This window comes from Brienomyrus brachyistius, chromosome 2, assembly GCF_023856365.1.
Source record: "Brienomyrus brachyistius isolate T26 chromosome 2, BBRACH_0.4, whole genome shotgun sequence".
NCBI classification, from domain to species: Eukaryota; Metazoa; Chordata; class Actinopteri; order Osteoglossiformes; family Mormyridae; genus Brienomyrus; species Brienomyrus brachyistius.
Genome location: NC_064534.1, coordinates 34688593 through 34708880, shown reverse-complemented (window position 1 = coordinate 34708880; position 20288 = coordinate 34688593). Strand labels below are relative to the sequence as shown.

Sequence of the window (20288 nt, the reverse complement as noted above, 5' to 3'; positions counted from 1 at the left end):
GGTGTGAATTACCATGGCCAACCTGCTCTTTTAAATACAGCTTTTAGCAAGTTTTGAAAGGAGGAGAAGAGCAGACCTTGCTATGCCAATAATATCGAGTCTTTTGTGGTGAAGTGGTTTTTGCATAGAAAACAAAGCGGTGAGTTGAAGAGGAATTATATTAGTACTTTGTTTAAAACTGTGTGTAAAAAGCTGTCTCTTTATCATTAACAATAAGTTGTAAAACGTGAATGGGGAGTGACAGTCTTCAAGTCTGTGAGAAGATCGCGCCCTGGTGGAATAAAGGCACGAACAGCTTACAGCAGCTATAATTACCAGGCAGTATTTAGAGTAAAACGGTGTGTAAAAGCTGCCTTTATGAATGAAAGAAAAAATATATATATATAAAATAGTAAAACGTAAGGGGAGTGATCGATTTAAATTAATCGTGAAGTGGAATGCCCCCTGTATAAATTAAAAGTGAGAAAGACTTACAGCACCTGGTATTTCCAGGAGGTCTCCCATCCAAGTACTAACCAGACCCTACCCTGATTGGCTTCCGAGATCGGATGAGATCGGGCGTGTTCAGGCAGGCATGGCCATAAGCGAGAGACGCTACCAAAAACAGCCCTTTTGCATTACACGCCCCTATACATGCCAGTTGGTCCCATTGGATCCTACTAATGTTTTTTTTTTTTTTATCTGACTCACACTGCAGCCCCATCATCCAATCGGCAGCGCCGGACCCACACCAAACATTCACCAAACTACTCAGCCGGCAGCCTACCACAATTATTCCATTCTTTCCGCATCCGCACACTTCCTTCTCTTTAACTCCTTTTCACTACCGCACAGGTTAATCGCCGCACGTCCACCGCCAGCAAACATTATTCCTTTGCCTACTGCATGCAGGCTTCTCTTAACGACCCTCTGTTATCAACTCCGCTAACAGCCACAAAATCTCCGCCGCACGAAGCCCACTGGTAGCTGTTGAATCACATGCTTCCCCAAAACGTCGCGCTGTCAGAACACTGGGAGCTACACACACCAACAAGTCCATACTGCAGGCTGCAGCCAGAACAATTTTCTACATTTAAACATCGACGTCCTCTTCTCTCTAAAAATTCACCAGACCGCTTCTACCACCAGCAAAGAAGTTTCCATCCCTAATTCCTCTGTGATTCCCACTAACCTAAACATTAAGCTGGCATTAAAGGGTGTGAATTACCCCGGCCAATCTGTTCTTTTAAATACAGCTTTTAGCAAGTTTTGAAAGGAGAAGAGCAGAACTTGCTATGCCAATAATATCGAGTCTTCTGTGGCGAAGTGCTTTTTGCATAGAAAACAAAGCGGTCAGTTGAAGAGGAATAATATCAGTACTTTGTTTAAAACTGTGTGTAAAAAGCTGTCTCTTTATCATTAACAATAAGTTGTAAAACGTGAATGGGGAGTGACAGTCTTCAAGTTTGTGAGAAGATCGCGCCCTGGTGGAATAAAGGCACGAAGAGCTTACAGCACCTAGAATTACCAGGAAGTATTTAGAGTAAAACGGTTTCTAAAAGCTGGCTTTATGAAAGAGAGAAAAAATATATATATATAAAATAGTAAAATGGAAGGGGAGTGCTAGATTTAAATTATTCGTGAAGTGGAGCGCCCCCTGTATAAAGTAAAAGTGAGAAAAGCTTACAGCACCTGGTATTCCCAGGAGGTCTCCCATCCAAATACTAACCAGACCCTACCCTGCTTAGCTTCCGAGATCAGACGAAATCGGGCGCGTTCAGGGTGGTATGGCCGTAAGCGAGAGATGCTACCAAAAACAGCCCTTTTGCATTACACGCCTCTATACATGCCAGTTGGTCCCATTGGATCCTACTAATGTTCTTTTTTTTTTTTTTATCTGACTCACACTGCAGCCCCAGCATCCAATCGGCAGCGCCGGACCCACACCAAACATTCACCAAACTACTCAGCCGGCAGCCTACCACAATTATTCCATTCTTTCCGCATCCGCACACTTCCTTCTCTTTAAGTCCTTTTCACTACCTCACAGGTTAATCGCCGCACGTCCCCCGCCGGCAAACATTACTCATTTGCCTACCGCATGCAGGCTTCTCTTAACGACCCACTGCTATCAACTCAGCTAACAGCCACAAAATCTCCGCCGCACGAAGCCCACTGGTAGCTGCTGAATCACATGCTTCCCCAAAACGTCGCGCTGTCAGAACACTGGGAGCTACACACACCAACAAGTCCATACTGCAGGCTGCAGCCAGAACAATTTTCTACATTCAAACATCGACGGCCTCTTCTCTCTAAAAATTCACCAGACCGCTTCTACCACCAGCAAAGAAGTTTCCATCCCTAATTCCTCTGTGATTCCCACTAACCTAAACATTAAGCTGGCATTGAAGTGTGTGAATTACCATGGCCAACCTGCTCTTTTAAATACAGCTTTTAGCAAGTTTTGAAAGGAGGAGAAGAGCAGACCTTGCTATGCCAATAATATCGAGTCTTTTGTGGTGAAGTGGTTTTTGCATAGAAAACAAAGCGGTGAGTTGAAGAGGAATTATATTAGTACTTTGTTTAAAACTGTGTGTAAAAAGCTGTCTCTTTATCATTAACAATAAGTTGTAAAACGTGAATGGGGAGTGACAGTCTTCAAGTCTGTGAGAAGATCGCGCCCTGGTGGAATAAAGGCACGAACAGCTTACAGCAGCTATAATTACCAGGCAGTATTTAGAGTAAAACGGTGTGTAAAAGCTGCCTTTATGAATGAAAGAAAAAATATATATATATAAAATAGTAAAACGTAAGGGGAGTGATCGATTTAAATTAATCGTGAAGTGGAGTGCCCCCTGTATAAATTAAAAGTGAGAAAGACTTACAGCACCTGGTATTTCCAGGAGGTCTCCCATCCAAGTACTAGCCAGACCCTACCCTGATTGGCTTCCGAGATCGGATGAGATCGGGCGTGTTCAGGCAGGCATGGCCATAAGCGAGAGACGCTACCAAAAACAGCCCTTTTGCATTACACGCGCCTATACATGCCAGTTGGTCCCATTGGATCCTACTAATGTTTTTTTTTTTTTTATCTGACTCACACTGCAGCCCCATCATCCAATCGGCAGCGCCGGACCCACACCAAACATTCACCAAACTACTCAGCCGGCAGCCTACCACAATTATTCCATTCTTTCCGCATCCGCACACTTCCTTCTCTTTAACTCCTTTTCACTACCGCACAGGTTAATCGCCGCACGTCCACCGCCAGCAAACATTATTCCTTTGCCTACTGCATGCAGGCTTCTCTTAACGACCCTCTGTTATCAACTCCGCTAACAGCCACAAAATCTCCGCCGCACGAAGCCCACTGGTAGCTGTTGAATCACATGCTTCCCCAAAACGTCGCGCTGTCAGAACACTGGGAGCTACACACACCAACAAGTCCATACTGCAGGCTGCAGCCAGAACAATTTTCTACATTTAAACATCGACGTCCTCTTCTCTCTAAAAATTCACCAGACCGCTTCTACCACCAGCAAAGAAGTTTCCATCCCTAATTCCTCTGTGATTCCCACTAACCTAAACATTAAGCTGGCATTAAAGGGTGTGAATTACCCTGGCCAATCTGTTCTTTTAAATACAGCTTTTAGCAAGTTTTGAAAGGAGAAGAGCAGAACTTGCTATGCCAATAATATCGAGTCTTCTGTGGCGAAGTGCTTTTTGCATAGAAAACAAAGCGGTCAGTTGAAGAGGAATAATATCAGTACTTTGTTTAAAACTGTGTGTAAAAAGCTGTCTCTTTATCATTAACAATAAGTTGTAAAACGTGAATGGGGAGTGACAGTCTTCAAGTTTGTGAGAAGATCGCGCCCTGGTGGAATAAATGCACGAACAGCTTACAGCACCTAGAATTACCAGGCAGTATTTAGAGTAAAACGGTGTGTAAAAGCTGCCTTTATGAATGAGAAAAAAAAAATATGTATATAAAATAGTAAAACGTAAGGGCAGTGATAGATTTAAATTAATCGTGAAGTGGAGTGCCCCCTGTATAAAGTAAAAGTGAGAAAAGCTTACAGCACCTGGTATTCCCAGGAGGTCTCCCATCCAAGTACTAACCAGACCCTACCCTGCTTGGCTTCCGAGATCGGATGAGATCGGGCGTGTTCAGGGTGGCATGGCCATAAGCGAGAGACGCTACCAAAAACAGCCCTTTTGCATTACACGCCTCTATACATGCCAGTTGGTCCCATTGGATCCTACTAATGTTTTTTTTTTTTTTTTTTTATCTGACTCACACTGCAGCCCCACCATCCAATCGGCAGCGCCGGACCCACACCAAACATTCACCAAACTACTCAGCCGGCAGCCTACCACAATTATTCCATTCTTTCCGCATCCGCACACTTCCTTCTCTTTAACTCCTTTTCACTCCCGCACAGGTTAATCGCCGCACGTCCCCCGCCGGAAAACATTACTCCTTTGCCTACCGCATGCAGGCTTCTCTTAATGACCTTCTGTTATCAACTCCGCTAACAGCCACAAAATCTCCGCCGCACGAAGCCCACTGGTAGCTGCTGAATCACATGCTTCCCCAAAACGTCGCGCTGTCAGAACACTGGGAGCTACACACACCAACAAGTCCATACTGCAGGCTGCAGCCAGAACAATTTTCTACATTCAAACATCGACGGCCTCTTCTCTCTAAAAATTCACCAGACCACTTCTACCACCAGCAAAGAAGTTTCCATCCCTAATTCCTCTGTGATTCCCACTAACCTAAACATTAAGTTGGCATTGAAGGGTGTGAATTACCCCGGCCAACCTGCTCTTTTAAATACAGCTTTTAGCGAGTTTTGAAAGGAGGAGAAGAGCAGACCTTGCTATGCCAATAATATCGAGTCTTCTGTGGTCAAGTGGTTTTTGCATAGAAAACAAACCGGTGAGTTGAAGAGGAATTATATCAGTACTTTGTTTAAAACTGTGTGTAAAAAGCTGTCTCTTTATTATTAACAATAAGTTGTAAAACGTGAATGGGGAGTGACAGTCTTCAAGTTTGTGAGAAGATCGCGCCCTGTTGGAATAAAGGCACGAACAGCTTACAGCACCTAGAATTACCAGGCAGAATTTAGAGTAAAACGGTGTGTAAAAGCTGCCTTTATGAATGAAAGAAAAAAAATATATATATAAAATAGTAAAACGGAAGGGGAGTGATAGATTTAAATTAATCGTGAAGTGGAGTGCCCCCTGTATAAAGTAAAAGTGAGAAAAGCTTACAGCACCTGGTATTCCCAGGAGGTCTCCCATCCAAGTACTAACCAGACCCTATCCTGCTTGGCTTCTGAGATCGGACGAGATCGGGCGTGTTCAGGGTGGTATGGCCGTGAGCGAGAAAAACTACCAAAAACAGCCCTTTTGCATTACACGCCTCTATACATGCCAGTTAGTCCCATTGGATCCTACTCTTGTTTTTTTTTTTTTTTTTTTTTATCTGACTCACACTGCAGCCCCACCATCCAATCGGCAGTGCCGGAACCACACCAAACATTCACCAAACTACTCAGCCGGCAGCCTACCACAATTATTCCATTCTTTCCGCATCCGCACACTTCCTTCTCTTTAACTCCTTTTCACTACCGCACAGGTTAATCGCCGCACGTCCCCCGCCGGCAAACATTACTCCTTTGCCTACCGCATGCAGGCTTCTCTTAATGACCTTCTGTTATCAACTCCGCTAACAGCCACAAAATCTCCGCCGCACGAAGCCCACTGGTAGCTGCTGAATCACATGCTTCCCCAAAACGTCGCGCTGTCAGAACACTGGGAGCTACACACACCAACAAGTCCATACTGCAGGCTGCAGCCAGAACAATTTTCTACATTCAAACATAAACGGCCTCTTCTCTCTAAAAATTCACCAGACCGCTTCTACCACCAGCAAAGAAGTTTCCATCCCTAATTCCTCTGTGATTCCCACTAACCTAAACATTAAGCTGGCATTGAAGGGTGTGAATTACCCCGGCCAACCTGCTCTTTTAAATACAGCTTTTAGCAAGTTTTGAAAGGAGGAAAGCGAAGACCTTGCTATGCCAATAATAACGAGTCTTCTGTGGTGAAGTCGTTTTTGCATAGAAAACAAAGCGGTGAGTTGACGAGGAATTATATTAGTACTTCGTTTAAAACTGTGTGTAAAAAGCTGTCTCTTTATTATTAACAATAAGTTGTAAAACGTGAATGGGGAGTGACAGTCTTCAAGTTTGTGAGAAGATTGCGCCCTGGTGGAATAAAGGCACGAACAGATTACAGCACCTAGAATTACCAGGCAGTATTTAGAGTAAAACGGTGTGTAAAAGCTGCCTTTATGAATGAAAGAAAAAAAATATATATATAAAATAGTAAAACGGAAGGGGAGTGATAGATTTAAATTAATCGTGAAGTGGAGTGCCCCCTCTATAAAGTAAAAGTGAGAAAAGCTTACAGCACCTGGTATTCCCAGGTGGTCTCCCATCCAAGTACTAAACAGACCCTAGCCTGCTTAGCTTCCAAGATCAGACGAGATCGGGCGCGTTCAGGGTGGTATGGCCGTAAGCGAGAGACACTACCAAAAATAGCCCTTTTGCATTACACGCGTCTATACATGCCAGTTATTCCCATTGGATCCTACTCCTGTTTTTTTTTTTTTTTTATCTGACTCACACTGCAGCACCACCATCCAATCGGCAGCACCGGACCCACACCAAACATTCACCATACTACTCATCCGGCAGCCTACCACAATTATTCCATTCTTTCCGCATCCGCACACTTCCTTCTCTTTAACTCCTTTTCACTACCGCACAGGTTAATTGCCGCACGTCCCCCGCCGGCAAACATTACTCCTTTGCCTACCTCATGCAGGCTTCTCTTAACAACCCTCTGTTATCAACTCCGCTAACAGCCACAAAATCTCTGCCGCACGAAGCCCACTGGTAGCTGTTGAATCACATGCTTCCCCAAAACGTCGCGCTGTCAGAACACTGGGAGCTACACACAGCAACAAGTCCATACTGCAGGCTGCAGCCAGAACAATTTTCTACATTCAAACATCGACGGCCTCTTCTCTCTAAAAATTCACCAGACCGCTTCTACCACCAGCAAAGAAGTTTCCATCCCTAATTCTTCTGTGATTCCCACTAACCTAAACATTAAGCTGGCATTGAAGGGTGTGAATTACCCCGGCCAACCTGCTCTTTTAAATACAGCTTTTAGCAAGTTTTGAAAGGAGGAGAAGAGCAGATAATATGCCAATAATATCGAATATTCTGTGGCGAAGTGGTTTTTGCATAGAAAACAAAGCGGTGAGTTGACGAGGAATTATATCAGTACTTTGTTTAAAACTGTGTGTAAGAAGCTGTCTCTTTATTATTAACAATAAGTTGTAAAACGTGAATGTGGAGTGACAGTCTTCAAGTTTGTGAGAAGATCGCGCCCTGGTGGAATAAAGGCACGAACAGCTTACAGCACCTAGAATTACCAGGCAGTATTTAGAGTAAAACGGTGTGTAAAAGCTGCCTTTATGAATGAGAGAAAAAAAAAATATATATATAAAATAGTAAAATGGAAGGGGAGTGATAGATTTAAATTAATCGTGAAGTGGAGCGCCCCCTGTATAAAGTAAAAGTGAGAAAAACTTACAGCACCTGGTATTCCCAGGAGGTCTCCCATCCAAGTACTAACCAGACCCTACCCTGCTTGGCTTCCGAGATCGGATGAGATCGAGCGTGTTCAGGGTGGAATGGCCATAAGCGAGAGACGCGACCAAAAACAGCCCTTTTGCATTACACGCGTCTATACATGCCAGTTAGTCCCATTGGATCCTACTCCTGGTTTTTTTTTTTTTTTTATCTGACTCACACTGCAGCACCACCATCCAATCGGCAGCGCCGGACCCACACCAAACATTCACCAAACTACTCAGCCGGCAGCCTACCACAATTATTCCATTCTTTCCGCATCCGCACACTTCCTTCTTTTTAACTCCTTTTCACTACCGCACAGGTTAATCGCCGCACGTCCCCCGCCGGCAAACATTACTCCTTTGCCTACTGCATGCAGGCTTCTCTTAACGACCCTCTGTTATCAACTCCGCTAACAGCCACAAAATCTCCGCCGCACGAAGCCCACTGGTAGCTGCTGAATCACATGCTTCCCCAAAACGTCGCGCTGTCAGAACACTGGGAGCTACACACACCAACAAGTCCATACTGCAGGCTGCAGCCAGAACAATTTTCTACATTCAAACATCGACGGCCTCTTCTCTCTAAAAATTCACCAGACCGCTTCTACCACCAGCAAAGAAGTTTCCATCCCTAATTCCTCTGTGATTCCCACTAACCTAAACATTAAGCTGGCATTGAAGGGTGTGAATTACCCCGGCCAATCTGTTCTTTTAAATACAGCTTTTAGCAAGTTTTGAAAGGAGAAGAGCAGAACTTGCTATGCCAATAATATCGAGTCTTCTGTGGCGAAGTGGTTTTTGCATAGAAAACAAAACGGTCAGTTGAAGAGGAATAATATCAGTACTTTGTTTAAAACTGTGTGTAAAAAGCTGTCTCTTTATCATTAACAATAAGTTGTAAAACGTGAATGGGGAGTGACAGTCTTCAAGTTTGTGAGAAGATCGCGCCCTGGTGCAATAAAGGCACGAACAGCTTACAGCACCTAGAATTACCAGGAAGTATTTAGAGTAAAACGGTGTGTAAAAGCTGCCTTTATGAATGAGAGAAAAATATATATATATATAAAATAGTAAAATGGAAGGGGAGTGATAGATTTAAATTAATCGTGAGGTGGAGTGCCCCCTGTATAAAGTAAAAGTGAGAAAAGCTTACAGCACGTGGTATTCCCAGGCAGTCTCCCATCCAAGTACTAATCAGACCCTACCCCGCTTAGCTTCCGAGATCAGACGAGATCGGGCGCGTTCAGGGTGGTATGGCCATAAGCAAGAGCCGCAAACAAAAACAGCCCTTTTGCATTACACGACTCTATACATGCCAGTTAGTCCCATTGGATCCTACTCCTGTTTTTTTTTTTTTTATCTGACTCACACTGCAGCACCACCATCCAATCGGCAGCGCCGCACCCACACCAAACATTCACCAAACTACTCAGCCGGCAGCCTACCACAATTATTCCATTCTTTCCGCATCCGCACACTTCCTTCTCTTTAACTCCTTTTCACTACCGCACAGGTTAATCGCCGCACGTCCCCCGCCGGCAAACATTACTCCTTTGCCTACTGCATGCAGGCTTCTCTTAACGACCCTCTGTTATCAACTCCGCTAACAGCCACAAAATCTCTGCCGCACGAAGCCCACTGGTAGCTGTTGAATCACATGCTTCCCCAAAACGTCGCGATGTCAGAACACTGGGAGCTACACACACTAACAAGTCCATACTGCAGGCTGCAGCCAGAACAATTTTCTACATTCAAACATCGACAGCCTCTTCTCTCTAAAAATTCACCAGACCGCTTCTACCACCAGCAAAGAAGTTTCCATCCCTAATTCTTCTGTGATTCCCACTAACCTAAACATTAAGCTGGCATTGAAGGGTGTGAATTACCCCGGCCAACCTGCTCTTTTAAATACAGCTTTTAGCAAGTTTTGAAAGGAGGAGAAGAGCAGATAATATGCCAATAATATCGAATATTCTGTGGCGAAGTGGTTTTTGCATAGAAAACAAAACGGTCAGTTGAAGAGGAATAATATCAGTACTTTGTTTAAAACTGTGTGTAAAAAGCTGTCTCTTTATCATTAACAATAAGTTGTAAAACGTGAATGGGGAGTGACAGTCTTCAAGTTTGTGAGAAGATCGCGCCCTGGTGGAATAAAGGCACGAACAGCTTACAGCACCTAGAATTACCAGGAAGTATTTAGAGTAAAACGGTGTGTAAAGGCTGCCTTTATGAATGAGAGAAAAAAAATATATATATAAAATAGTAAAATGGAAGGGGAGTGATAGATTTAAATTAATCGTGAAGTGGAGCGCCCCCTGTATAAAGTAAAAGTGAGAAAAGCTTACAGCACGTGGTATTCCCAGGCAGTCTCCCATCCAAGTACTAAACAGACCCTACCCCACTTAGCTTCCGAGATCAGACGAGATCGGGCGTGTTCAGGGTGGTATGGCCATAAGAGTGAGCCGCGAACAAAAACAGCCCTTTTGCATTACACGCCTCTATACATGCCAGTTAGTCCCATTGGATCCTACTCCTGTTTTTTTTTTTTTTTTATCTGACTCACACTGCAGCACCACCATCCAATCGGCAGCGCCGCACCTACACCAAACATTCACCAAACTACTCAGCCGGCAGCCTACCACAATTATTCCATTCTTTCCGCATCCGCACACTTCCTTCTCTTTAAGTCCTTTTCACTACCGAACAGGTTAATCGCCGCACGTCCCCCGCCGGCAAACATTACTCATTTGCCTACCGCATGCAGGCTTCTCTTAAAGACCCTCTGTTATCAACTCCGCTAACAGCCACAAAATCTCCGCCGCACGAAGCCCACTGGTTGCTGTTGAATCACATGCTTCCCCAAAATGTCACGCTGTCAGAACACTGGGAGCTACACACGCCAACAAGTCCATACTGCAGGCTGCAGCCAGAACAATTTTCTATATTGAAACATCGACGGCCTCTTCTCTCTAAAAATTCACCAGACCGCTTCTACCACCAGCAAAGAAGTTTCCATCCCTAATTCCTCTGTGATTCCCACTAACCTAAACATTAATCTGGCATTGAAGGGTGTGAATTACCCCGGCCAACCTGCTCTTTTAAATACAGCTTTTAGCAAGTTTTGAAAGGAGGAGAAGAGCAGACCTTGCTATGCCAACAATATCAAGTCTTCTGTGGCGAAGTGGTTTTTGCATAGAAAACAAAGCGGTGAGTTGAAGAGGAATTATATCAGTACTTTGTTTAAAACTGTGTGTAAAAAGCTGTCTCTTTATTATTAACAATAAGTTGTAAAACGTGAATGGGGAGTGACAGTCTTCAAGTTTGTGAGAAGATCGTGCCCTGGTGGAATAAAGGCACGAACAGCTTACAGCACCTAGAATTACCAGGCAGTATTTAGAGTAAAACGTGTGTAAAAGCTGCCTTTATGAATGAGAGAAAAAAAAAAAAAAAAAAATATATATATATATATATATATATATATATATATATATATATATATATATATATATATATATATATATATATAAAATAGTAAAATGGAAGGGGAGTGATAGATTTAAATTAATCGTGAAGTGGAGCGCCCCCTGTATAAAGTAAAAGTGAGAAAAGCTTACAGCACCTGGTATTCCCAGGAGGTCTCCCATCCAAGTACTAACCAGACCCTACACTGCTTGGCTACATAAATCGGATGAGATCGGGCGTGTTCAGGGTGGTATGGCCATAAGCGAGAGACGCGACCAAAAACAGCCCTTTTGCATTACACGCGTCTATACATGCCAGTTAGTCCCATTGGATCCTACTCCTGTTTTTTTTTTTTTTATCTGACTCACACTGCAGCACCACCATCCAATCGGCAGCGCCGGACCCACACCAAACATTCACCAAACTACTCAGCCGGCAGCCTACCACAATTATTCCATTCTTTCCGCATCCGCACACTTCCTTCTTTTTAACTCCTTTTCACTACCGCACAGGTTAATCGCCGCACGTCCCCCGCCGGCAAACATTACTCCTTTGCCTGCTGCATGCAGGCTTCTCTTAACGACCCTCTGTTATCAACTCCGCTAACAGCCACAAAATCTCCGTCGCACGAAGCCCACTGGTAGCTGCTGAATCACATGCTTCCCCAAAACGTCGCGCTGTCAGAACACTGGGAGCTACACACACCAACAAGTCCATACTGCAGGCTGCAGCCAGAACAATTTTCTACATTCAAACATCGACGGCCTCTTCTCTCTAAAAATTCACCAGACCGCTTCTACCACCAGCAAAGAAGTTTCCATCCCTAATTCCTCTGTGATTCCCACTAACCTAAACATTAAGCTGGCATTGAAGGGTGTGAATTACCCCGGCCAATCTGTTCTTTTAAATACAGCTTTTAGCAAGTTTTGAAAGAAGGAGAGCAGAACTTGCTATGCCAATAATATCGAGTCTTCTGTGGCGAAGTGGTTTTTGCATAGAAAACAAAGCGGTCAGTTGAAGAGGAATAATATCAGTACTTTGTTTAAAACTGTGTGTAAAAAGCTGTCTCTTTATCATTAACAATAAGTTGTAAAACGTGAATGGAGAGTGACAGTCTTCAAGTTTGTGAGAAGATCGCGCCCTGGTGGAATAAAGGCACGAACAGCTTACAGCACCTAGAATTACCAGGAAGTATTTAGAATAAAACGGTGTGTAAAAGCTGCCTTTATGAATGAGAGAAATATATATATATATAAAATAGTAAAATGGAAGGGGAGTGATAGATTTAAATTAATCGTGAAGTGGAGCGCCCCCTGTATTCTTCAGGAATGTTTCTAGATAGTAAGTCAGCATCGATATTGTGACGGCCTGGCCGGTACTGCACATCAAACTCATACACAGACAATGCAGCTAACCACCTGTGCCCGACAGCATTAAGCTTTGCTGACGTGAACACGTAGGTGAGGGGATTGTTATCTGTACGTACTGTGAATTTAGCTCCATACAAGTACTCGTGGAACTTATCAACGACAGCCCACTTCAAAGACAAGAACTCCAATTGGTGGATCGGATAATTCTTCTCAGATGGTTTCAATTTTCTGCTTGCAAAAGCAACTGGGGGCAAGCCCTCTGGATGCTCTTGATATAGTACTGCACCCAGCCCTTTTAAACTAGCATCAACATGCAAAATGTATGGCTTTTGGGGATCAGCAAACGCCAATACTGCAGCATGTGTGAGGCAATTAATAATCTGATGGAAAGCATCTACATAAGAGTCATCCCATCTCTCACCAAAGGGTTCAGATTCTCTCATGTACTGTTTAGACAGATCTATGGCATTTTTCTTGCCCTTCTGAACCGGAGCATACCCTTTGGTGAGCTCTGTCAGTGGACGAACGATGGCAGAATAATTTGCTATAAACCGGCTATAATAACCACAGAATCCTAAGAATGACTGCAAAGTTTTCAAGTTTGTCGGCTGAAGCCAGTTGGTCACTGCCTCAATCTTAGCTGGATCAGTAGAGACACCATTGGCAAATACTTCACCTGTGTCAAGCAAATTTGGCACTTATCTACAGAGATTTTCAGCCCTACTTCTCCAATGCGGTCAAGAACTTTGAGCAACCTCTCTTCATGCTCCTCGAGAGTCCTACCAAAGACAATCAAGTCATCTAAATATACCAGGACCTCCAGTAAGTTCATATCACCCACAGCCTTTTCCATTAATCTTTGGAAGGTGGCTGGAGCTCCTGATTTCCCCTGTGGCATCCGTTCGAATTGAAAGAAGCCTATTGGACAAATAAAAGCAGTTTTTTCTTTGTCTTCCTCATCCATGGCTGTCTGGTAATAGTCGCTTCTCAGGTCAAGAACAGAGAACCAACGGCTACCTGACAAGGCATTCAATGCATCATCTATGCAAGGTGTTGTGTATTAGTCTGTGATGGTCCAACTGTTCAGGAGTCTGTAATCTATACAAATTCTTATGGTCCCATTTTTCTTCCTCACAACAACTATTGGGGAGGCATAGGGGCTACGAGATTCTTTTATTATACCAGCCTGCTGGAGTTCCTGCAGATGTTTCCTCACATCTTCAATATCTGCAGGTGACAGCTGGCGTGAGTGCTGGCGGAAGGGTCTTGAGTCAGACAGTCTGATTCTGTGCTCCACCCGTTTCGTCAACCCAAAATCCCATTCATGCATGGAAAAAACATGAGCTCTTTGAGCCAGTTTCTGACGCATTCGATCTTTCCATTCTTCGGAGACAGGAGAGTCCCCAAAGTTAATCAGATTAGCATAAAACCTGGATCACACTGAATCCTTGGAAGGAAAAGTAGCGATAGAATCTACAAGATGAACATGTCCACAGGAAGATGAACACACCAGCAGGAAGTGGAGTCACTGGGGAGGCATCCACCATCAGAATCCCCTGGTCAACTGCATGCTTTAACTCAACCCAGCAAACAGCTTGCATCTCTCCACCCAGAGACAAGTTCAAGGGCCTGGACCCTGCCACCTCACACAGCCAACCTCATCTCTGTCATCAGCTATGGAGTCGGTGGTACTGCGCACATCCCGGTCATCAGCATCACAAAACTTTATGCCTAGTGTCTGAGCAATATCCACTCCACTTTCTTTACACTGCCTCACTAACTGTCTAACATAGGTAGCATTAGTCCCCACAATTACTGGTATCTGGTCGGACGTCTTAGGACTAGGACAAATAAGGGCAAGTATAGTCACGGCCTGACTTGTACCCACAATCTCAGCTGGGTATTCTAGATCAACCACAATATAACCTAAGAAGGGGTAACTGACAGTAGATTCGCTCAAACCCCAGATAACGAACCCAGACACTGGCTGGATGGGAACATCAGATAAATACTTCTGGTACCAGAACTCAAAAATAATGGTAACCTGCGAACCACTATCAAGCAACGCAGTGCATGAGTGTCCATTGACTTTCAGCGGTACAAGGCTACGCGGCCCCACCAAGCCTTCCGGGACAAATGCCGTCCCCTGCTTGGTAGCAGCACTGTTTTTGACCTCACAATTATGCTCACCAGCCCTGCTGTTGCCGAGCCGTGGGTTCTTTGAGACCCGTAATGCCTGAATTAGCTTCTTAATCACCTTACCCTGGTATTCAGGGTTCTGGCACTTCACAGCGAAATGCCCATCCTCTCCACAACGATAGCAGAACTGCTCTTTGGAGCCTTTTAATTGCCTCCAAGAAGAGTTAGAGGCCGAATTTGCCGCTTCCACATTTGTGACTATGGTTAAAGCTTCGGCCGCAGTATTCTTTCTGTTAACCTTCTGTTGAAACCGCTTCAATTGTTTTTTTTTACAGCAGCTAATTCCGAATTATGTTGGACCTCATAATGACCTGCTGCGTTCACCAGTACTTGCTCAGTACTCTCCGGCTTACCGGGAACTGGTCGGGTCACTGTGCCCACAATCAAGGTTTTAAGCTCCTTTATTTCCGATTTCAAGGTCTGAATCTCAGCATACTTTGAGTCTACCTTAGATTTGGTTAGTACACTTTACATCGATGAGCTAAGGTTCTTCCTTGAAGCCTCATATTCCTCTTCCTCCCGAATCTCCTTCAATAGCTGATGAAAAGTGGGTGGATCTGCTTTTCTTTGTCTTAAACGGAGATGCATCAGCATTAGGTCCGAAGCAACAGCGCCCCTTAACAGTTGCTCTACCCTCGCTCTATCAGCTGAGCCAACTGGAACACCACCCTTCTTAACCTTTTCCAACGACCGGTCTAAGCGACATAGGAAGTCGGACAGCTTCTCGCCTGATTGCTGCTGCAATAAGCGAAAGGCAAAATACAGGTCGTCTCCAGTCTCTACTGACCCAAATGCATCTTCCAAAGCATCCAAACATTCACCTGCATGGACATCAGGGTTACTCGCTCTCACAGCTTTAATTATCCCTAGCGCCGGCCCCTTAAGGCTTTCCATTAACCTCTGTCTCTTCTCCTTTCCAGAGCAATCACACTCCTCCACCATGAGTCACGCCTGCTCCATCCAGACCTCAAATGGCTCCTCACCTGCTGGGGTGGGCAACAGAGAAAAGACGTAGGCGGCGATAGCCACCAGGCTCAACGGAAGGTCTGGGCTTTTCTAACAGGTCACTAACAGCACGAAGTATGGCCTCTGTGGGATCAGTGGAATGGTCAGGAGCAGAGAAGAGAGTACGAAGTTCCTCTAAGGTCTTCCCCTCTTTCTGTAGGAACCCTACGAGCTTGTGGCCAAAATCATCAGTATCATCTGGCAGAGTTTCACCTACTACTACAATAAGCCAGGGCTCTCCTCCACCAATAGACAGCACTTCCTTTGGAACATTTGCCTCCTTGAGGTTCTCCTTGCATTCACACAAAGCCATCAGCTGACTGTGCTTCACATCAAAAGTCCTACCTCGGACACGAACATGACCCAAACATTTCACAGTCTGGAGAGTATCCTCAATCTCGCTGATGTCCGCGTCATCAGGGATGATCACCATAAGCGTATGAGCCTCAGACAGACCCTCACCATGACACCAACCTTTCAGCTTTGCTACTAACTCAGCTGCATGCATCATGTTCACCAGTAAACTTTATTTTCCCGGTTGTGAAGTAACTCAATATCTATTTAGCTAAGGACCCTAATCAGATCCCAGCGGTGCCTCCAATTTATGTAGCACCCTTTTGTGCATTAAAAGTAACACGGGAGCTACCTTGAATTCTTTTCCCTCTGTACTTATGATATTTATGGTCCCCTATCCATTCTTTTTAAAGCCCAAACAGAAATACATACATCACTTTACACAAAAGAACATAATCAACACAGTAATACAATAAAATTATTATTAATTAAATATTAAATAATAATATTTACTCATTTATGACATGACATTTCACTCGGGAGCGAATAATACATTTTCATCCCTTTAACTCGAAACGGAATAGTCCCACCCCTCCTGGAGCCGACACCTTATCGTGGTGGAGGGGTTTGCGTGTTACAATGATCCCAGGAGCTATGTTGTCTGGGGCTTTATGCCCCTGGTAGGGTCACCCAAGGCAAACAGGTCCTGGGTGAGGAACCAGATGAAGCGCGGCTCAAAAACCCCTTATGATGATGAAAATATTGGAACCACGTTTTCCCTTGCCCGGACGCGGGTCACCGGGGCCCGCCCCTGGAGCCAGGCCTGGGGGTGGGGCTCAATGGCGAGCGCTTGGTGGCCAGGCCTATACCCATGGGGCCTGGTCAGGCGCAGCCCGAACAAGGCACGTGGGTCCCCCCTCCATGGGAGGGGCCATAGGGGTCGGGTGCGAGGCGATCTGGGCGGCAGCCAAAGGCGGGGACCCTGGCGGTCCGATCCTCGGCTGCAGAAGCTAGCTCTAGGGACATGGAATGTCACCTCTCTGATGGGGAAAGAGCCTGAGCTGGTGCGCGAGGTTGCGAAGTTCCGGCTAGATATAGTCGGACTCACCTCGACGCACGGCTTGGGCTCTGGAACCAGTCTCCTTGAGGGGGGTTGGACCCTTTTCCACTCTGGAGTTGCCCGCGGGGAGAGGCGCCGAGCGGGCATGGGCATACTTATTGCCCCCAGGCTGGGTGCCTGTACATTGGGGTTTACCGCAGTGGACGAGAGGGTAGCCTCCCTCCGCCTTCGGGTGGGGGGACGGGTCCTGACTGTTGTTTGCGCTTATGCGCCAAACAGCAGTTCAGAATACCCACCCTTTTTGGAGTCCTTGGAAGGGATGTTGGAGAGTGCTCCTCCTGGGGACTCCCTTGTTCTGCTGGGGGACTTCAATGCTCACGTGGACAGCGACAGTGAGACCTGGAGGGGCGTGATTGGGAGGAACGGCCCCCCCGATCTGAACCCGAGCGGTGTTTTGTTATTGGACTTCTGTGCTCGTCACGGACTGTCCATAATGAACACCATGTTCACCAGGTGCTGGTGGACACCGGTGGTAAGGGATGCCGTCAAGCTGAAGAAGGAGTCTTATCGGGCCTTTCTGGCCTGTGCGACTCCAGACGCAGCCGACAGCTACCGGCAGGCCAAGCGGAATGCGGCTTTGGCGGTCGCTGAGGCAAAAACTCGGGTGTGGGAGGAGTTTGGTGAGGCCATGGAGAACGACTTCCGGACGGCTTCGAGGAGATTCTGGTCCACCATCCGGCGGCTCCGGGCGGGAAAGCGGTGCAGCATCAACACTATTTATGGTGGGGATGGTGCGCTGCTGACTTCAGCTCGGGACGTTTTGGGTCGGTGGAGGGAGTACTTCGAAGACCTCCTCAATCCCACCGACACGCCTTCCGATGTGGGGACTTGGGGGTGGACTCGCCTATCTCGGGGGTGGACGTCGCTGAGGTGGTCAAAAAGCTCCTCGGTGGCCGGGCCCCGGGGATGGACGAGATTCGCCCAGAGTTCCTCAAGGCTCTGGATGCTGCGGGGCTGTCCTGGCTGACACGCATCTGCGGCATCGCGTGGACATCGGGGGCAGTGCCTCTGGATTGGCAGACCGGGGTGGTGGTCCCCCTCTTTAAGAAGGGGGACCGGAGGGTGTGTTCCAACTACAGGGGGATCACACTCCTCAGCCTCCCTGGCAAGGTCTATTCGGGGGTCCTGGAAAGGAGGGTCCGCCGGATTGTCGAACCTCGGATCCAGGAGGAGCAGTGTGGTTTTCGCCCTGGCCGTGGAACAGTGGACCAGCTCTATACTCTCAGCAGGGTTCTGGAGGGTTCATGGGAGTTTGCCCGACCAGTCTACATGTGTTTTGTGGACTTGGAAAAGGCATTCGACCGTGTCCCTCGTGGGGTCCTGTGGGGAGTGCTCCGGGAGTATGGGGTATCGGGCTCCCTTTTAAGGGCGGTTTGGTCCCTGTATGACCGGTGCCAGAGTTTGGTCCGCATGGGCGGCAATAAGTCAGACTCGTTTCTGGTGAGGGTTGGACTCCGTCAGGGCTGCCCTTTGTCACCGATTCTGTTCATAGTTTTTATGGACAGAATTTCTAGGCGCAGCCAGGGCGTTGAAGGCGTCCGGTTCGGTGACCTCAGGATTAGGTCTCTGCTTTTTGCGGATGATGTGGTTCTGTTGGCCTCATCGAGCCGTGACCTTCAGCTCTCACTGGAGCAGTTCGCAGCCGAGTGCGAAGCGGCTGGGATGAGAATCAGCACCTCAAAATCCGAGACCATGGTTCTCAGCCGGAAAAGGGTAGAGTGCTCTCTCCGGGTTGGGGATGGGGTCCTCCCCCAAGTGGAGGAGTTTAAGTATCTCGGGATCTTGTTCACGAGTGGGGGAACGATGGAGCGAGAGATCGACAGGCGGATCGGTGCGGCGTCAGCAGTCATGCGGGCGCTGCATCGGTCTGTCATGGTGAAGAGAGAGCTGAGCCAAAAGGCGAAGCTCTCGATTTACCAGTCGATCTACGTTCCTACCCTCACCTATGGTCATGAGCTTTGGGTAGTGACCGAAAGAACGAGATCGCGGGTACAAGCGGCCGAAATGAGTTTCCTCTGCAGGGTGGCTGGGCTCTCCCTTAGAGATAGGGTGAGGAGCTCAGTCATTCGGGAGGGACTCAGAGTAGAGCCGCTGCTCCTCCGCATCGAGAGGAGCCAGATGAGGTGGCTCGGGCATCTGATCAGGATGCCTCGGGGACGCCTCCCTGGGGAGGTATTCCGGGCATGTCCCACTGGGAGGAGACCCCGGGGAAGACCCAGGACACGCTAGAGAGACTATGTCTCTCGGCTGGCCTGGGAACGCCTCGGGGTCCCCCCAGAGGAGCTGGACGAAGTGGCCGGGGAGAGGGAAGTCTGGGTCTCCCTGCTGAGGCTGGTGGCCCCGCGACCCGACTCCGGATTAAGCGGGAGATGATGGATGGATGGATGGATGGATGGTCTTAACAGTTATGTGATGCAAATACATGAGACGAGCTATAAACCGAAAGCAGGGAAAAATTCCTTAAACAAAAACGCAGTGATGACTCATTTCACACAACTCGTAACATCAGCGGAATTGAAAAATTGAAATGAACTCTGGGACCTTCTAGTGGAGGTGCTGCTTCAGGATACCTGACAACTCCGTCGACTTTGCCAGTCCAATTGCTGCAGAATTGTCAGCTAAGAGAAATGCGTGTATCCTCCATTTCTTTCGCTCACCACGACACAGGTGAATGTGGCATATCTGTGTTCTTATAATCACGTCTGACACTTTCATTTTCTTTACCTCTGATCTCCAAGCACTCCCACCACCGGGAGAAAGAGAAAGCATGACCCGTACGGGGATCGAACCCATGACCTTGGCGTGATTAGCACCACGCTCTAACTAGCTGAGCTAACCGGCCAAGCGGCAGAAAAGGTCGGCTACATCACATGCAAAAAGTGCAAAAGAAATGTTTTTGAGCCAGAGTGCGCCATGGGGCGCAAAACTGAGCCCATGATAGGTCCCACCGAGATTTGAACTCGGATCGCTGGATTCAAAGTCCAGAGTGCTAACCATTACGCCATGGAACCAGCTGGTGCATTGCAGCCCAGGCGGAGACGAGCTCCAAAACGCATGTCACGTGCTGCCAAAACCCGGGATTGAACCAGGGACCTTTAGATCTTCAGTCTAACGCTCTCCCAACTGAGCTATTCCGGCACAT

The 20288-nt window shown here is 46.7% G+C and overlaps 1 protein-coding gene, 7 non-coding genes and 4 pseudogenes across 8 annotated transcripts in view; 1 reads left to right on the top strand and 11 right to left on the bottom strand.

Annotated features, from left to right (window-relative positions):
• The window catches only part of LOC125715668 (uncharacterized), a 416660-nt gene that overhangs the window by 117492 nt on the left and 278880 nt on the right, over positions 1-20288 (top strand). The gene's annotated exons all lie outside the window — the stretch shown is intronic.
• On the bottom strand, positions 468-586 carry LOC125731485 (5S ribosomal RNA; annotated as a pseudogene).
• Positions 1660-1778, bottom strand: LOC125734129 (5S ribosomal RNA). The gene has a single exon (XR_007393453.1). It is a non-coding gene; the product is annotated as a 5S ribosomal RNA (ribosomal RNA).
• On the bottom strand, positions 2858-2976 carry LOC125731622 (5S ribosomal RNA; annotated as a pseudogene).
• Positions 4050-4168, bottom strand: LOC125733791 (5S ribosomal RNA). The gene has a single exon (XR_007393127.1). It is a non-coding gene; the product is annotated as a 5S ribosomal RNA (ribosomal RNA).
• LOC125729005 (5S ribosomal RNA) lies at positions 5250-5368 on the bottom strand. The gene has a single exon (XR_007389547.1). It is a non-coding gene; the product is annotated as a 5S ribosomal RNA (ribosomal RNA).
• Positions 6451-6569, bottom strand: LOC125736144 (5S ribosomal RNA). Its single transcript, XR_007395427.1, has one exon. It is a non-coding gene; the product is annotated as a 5S ribosomal RNA (ribosomal RNA).
• On the bottom strand, positions 7647-7765 carry LOC125735689 (5S ribosomal RNA). The gene has a single exon (XR_007394981.1). It is a non-coding gene; the product is annotated as a 5S ribosomal RNA (ribosomal RNA).
• On the bottom strand, positions 8843-8961 carry LOC125736985 (5S ribosomal RNA). Its single transcript, XR_007396252.1, has one exon. It is a non-coding gene; the product is annotated as a 5S ribosomal RNA (ribosomal RNA).
• On the bottom strand, positions 10035-10153 carry LOC125731641 (5S ribosomal RNA; annotated as a pseudogene).
• LOC125731850 (5S ribosomal RNA) lies at positions 11304-11422 on the bottom strand (annotated as a pseudogene).
• Positions 20086-20157, bottom strand: trnaq-uug (transfer RNA glutamine (anticodon UUG)). Its single transcript has one exon. It is a non-coding gene; the product is annotated as a tRNA-Gln (tRNA).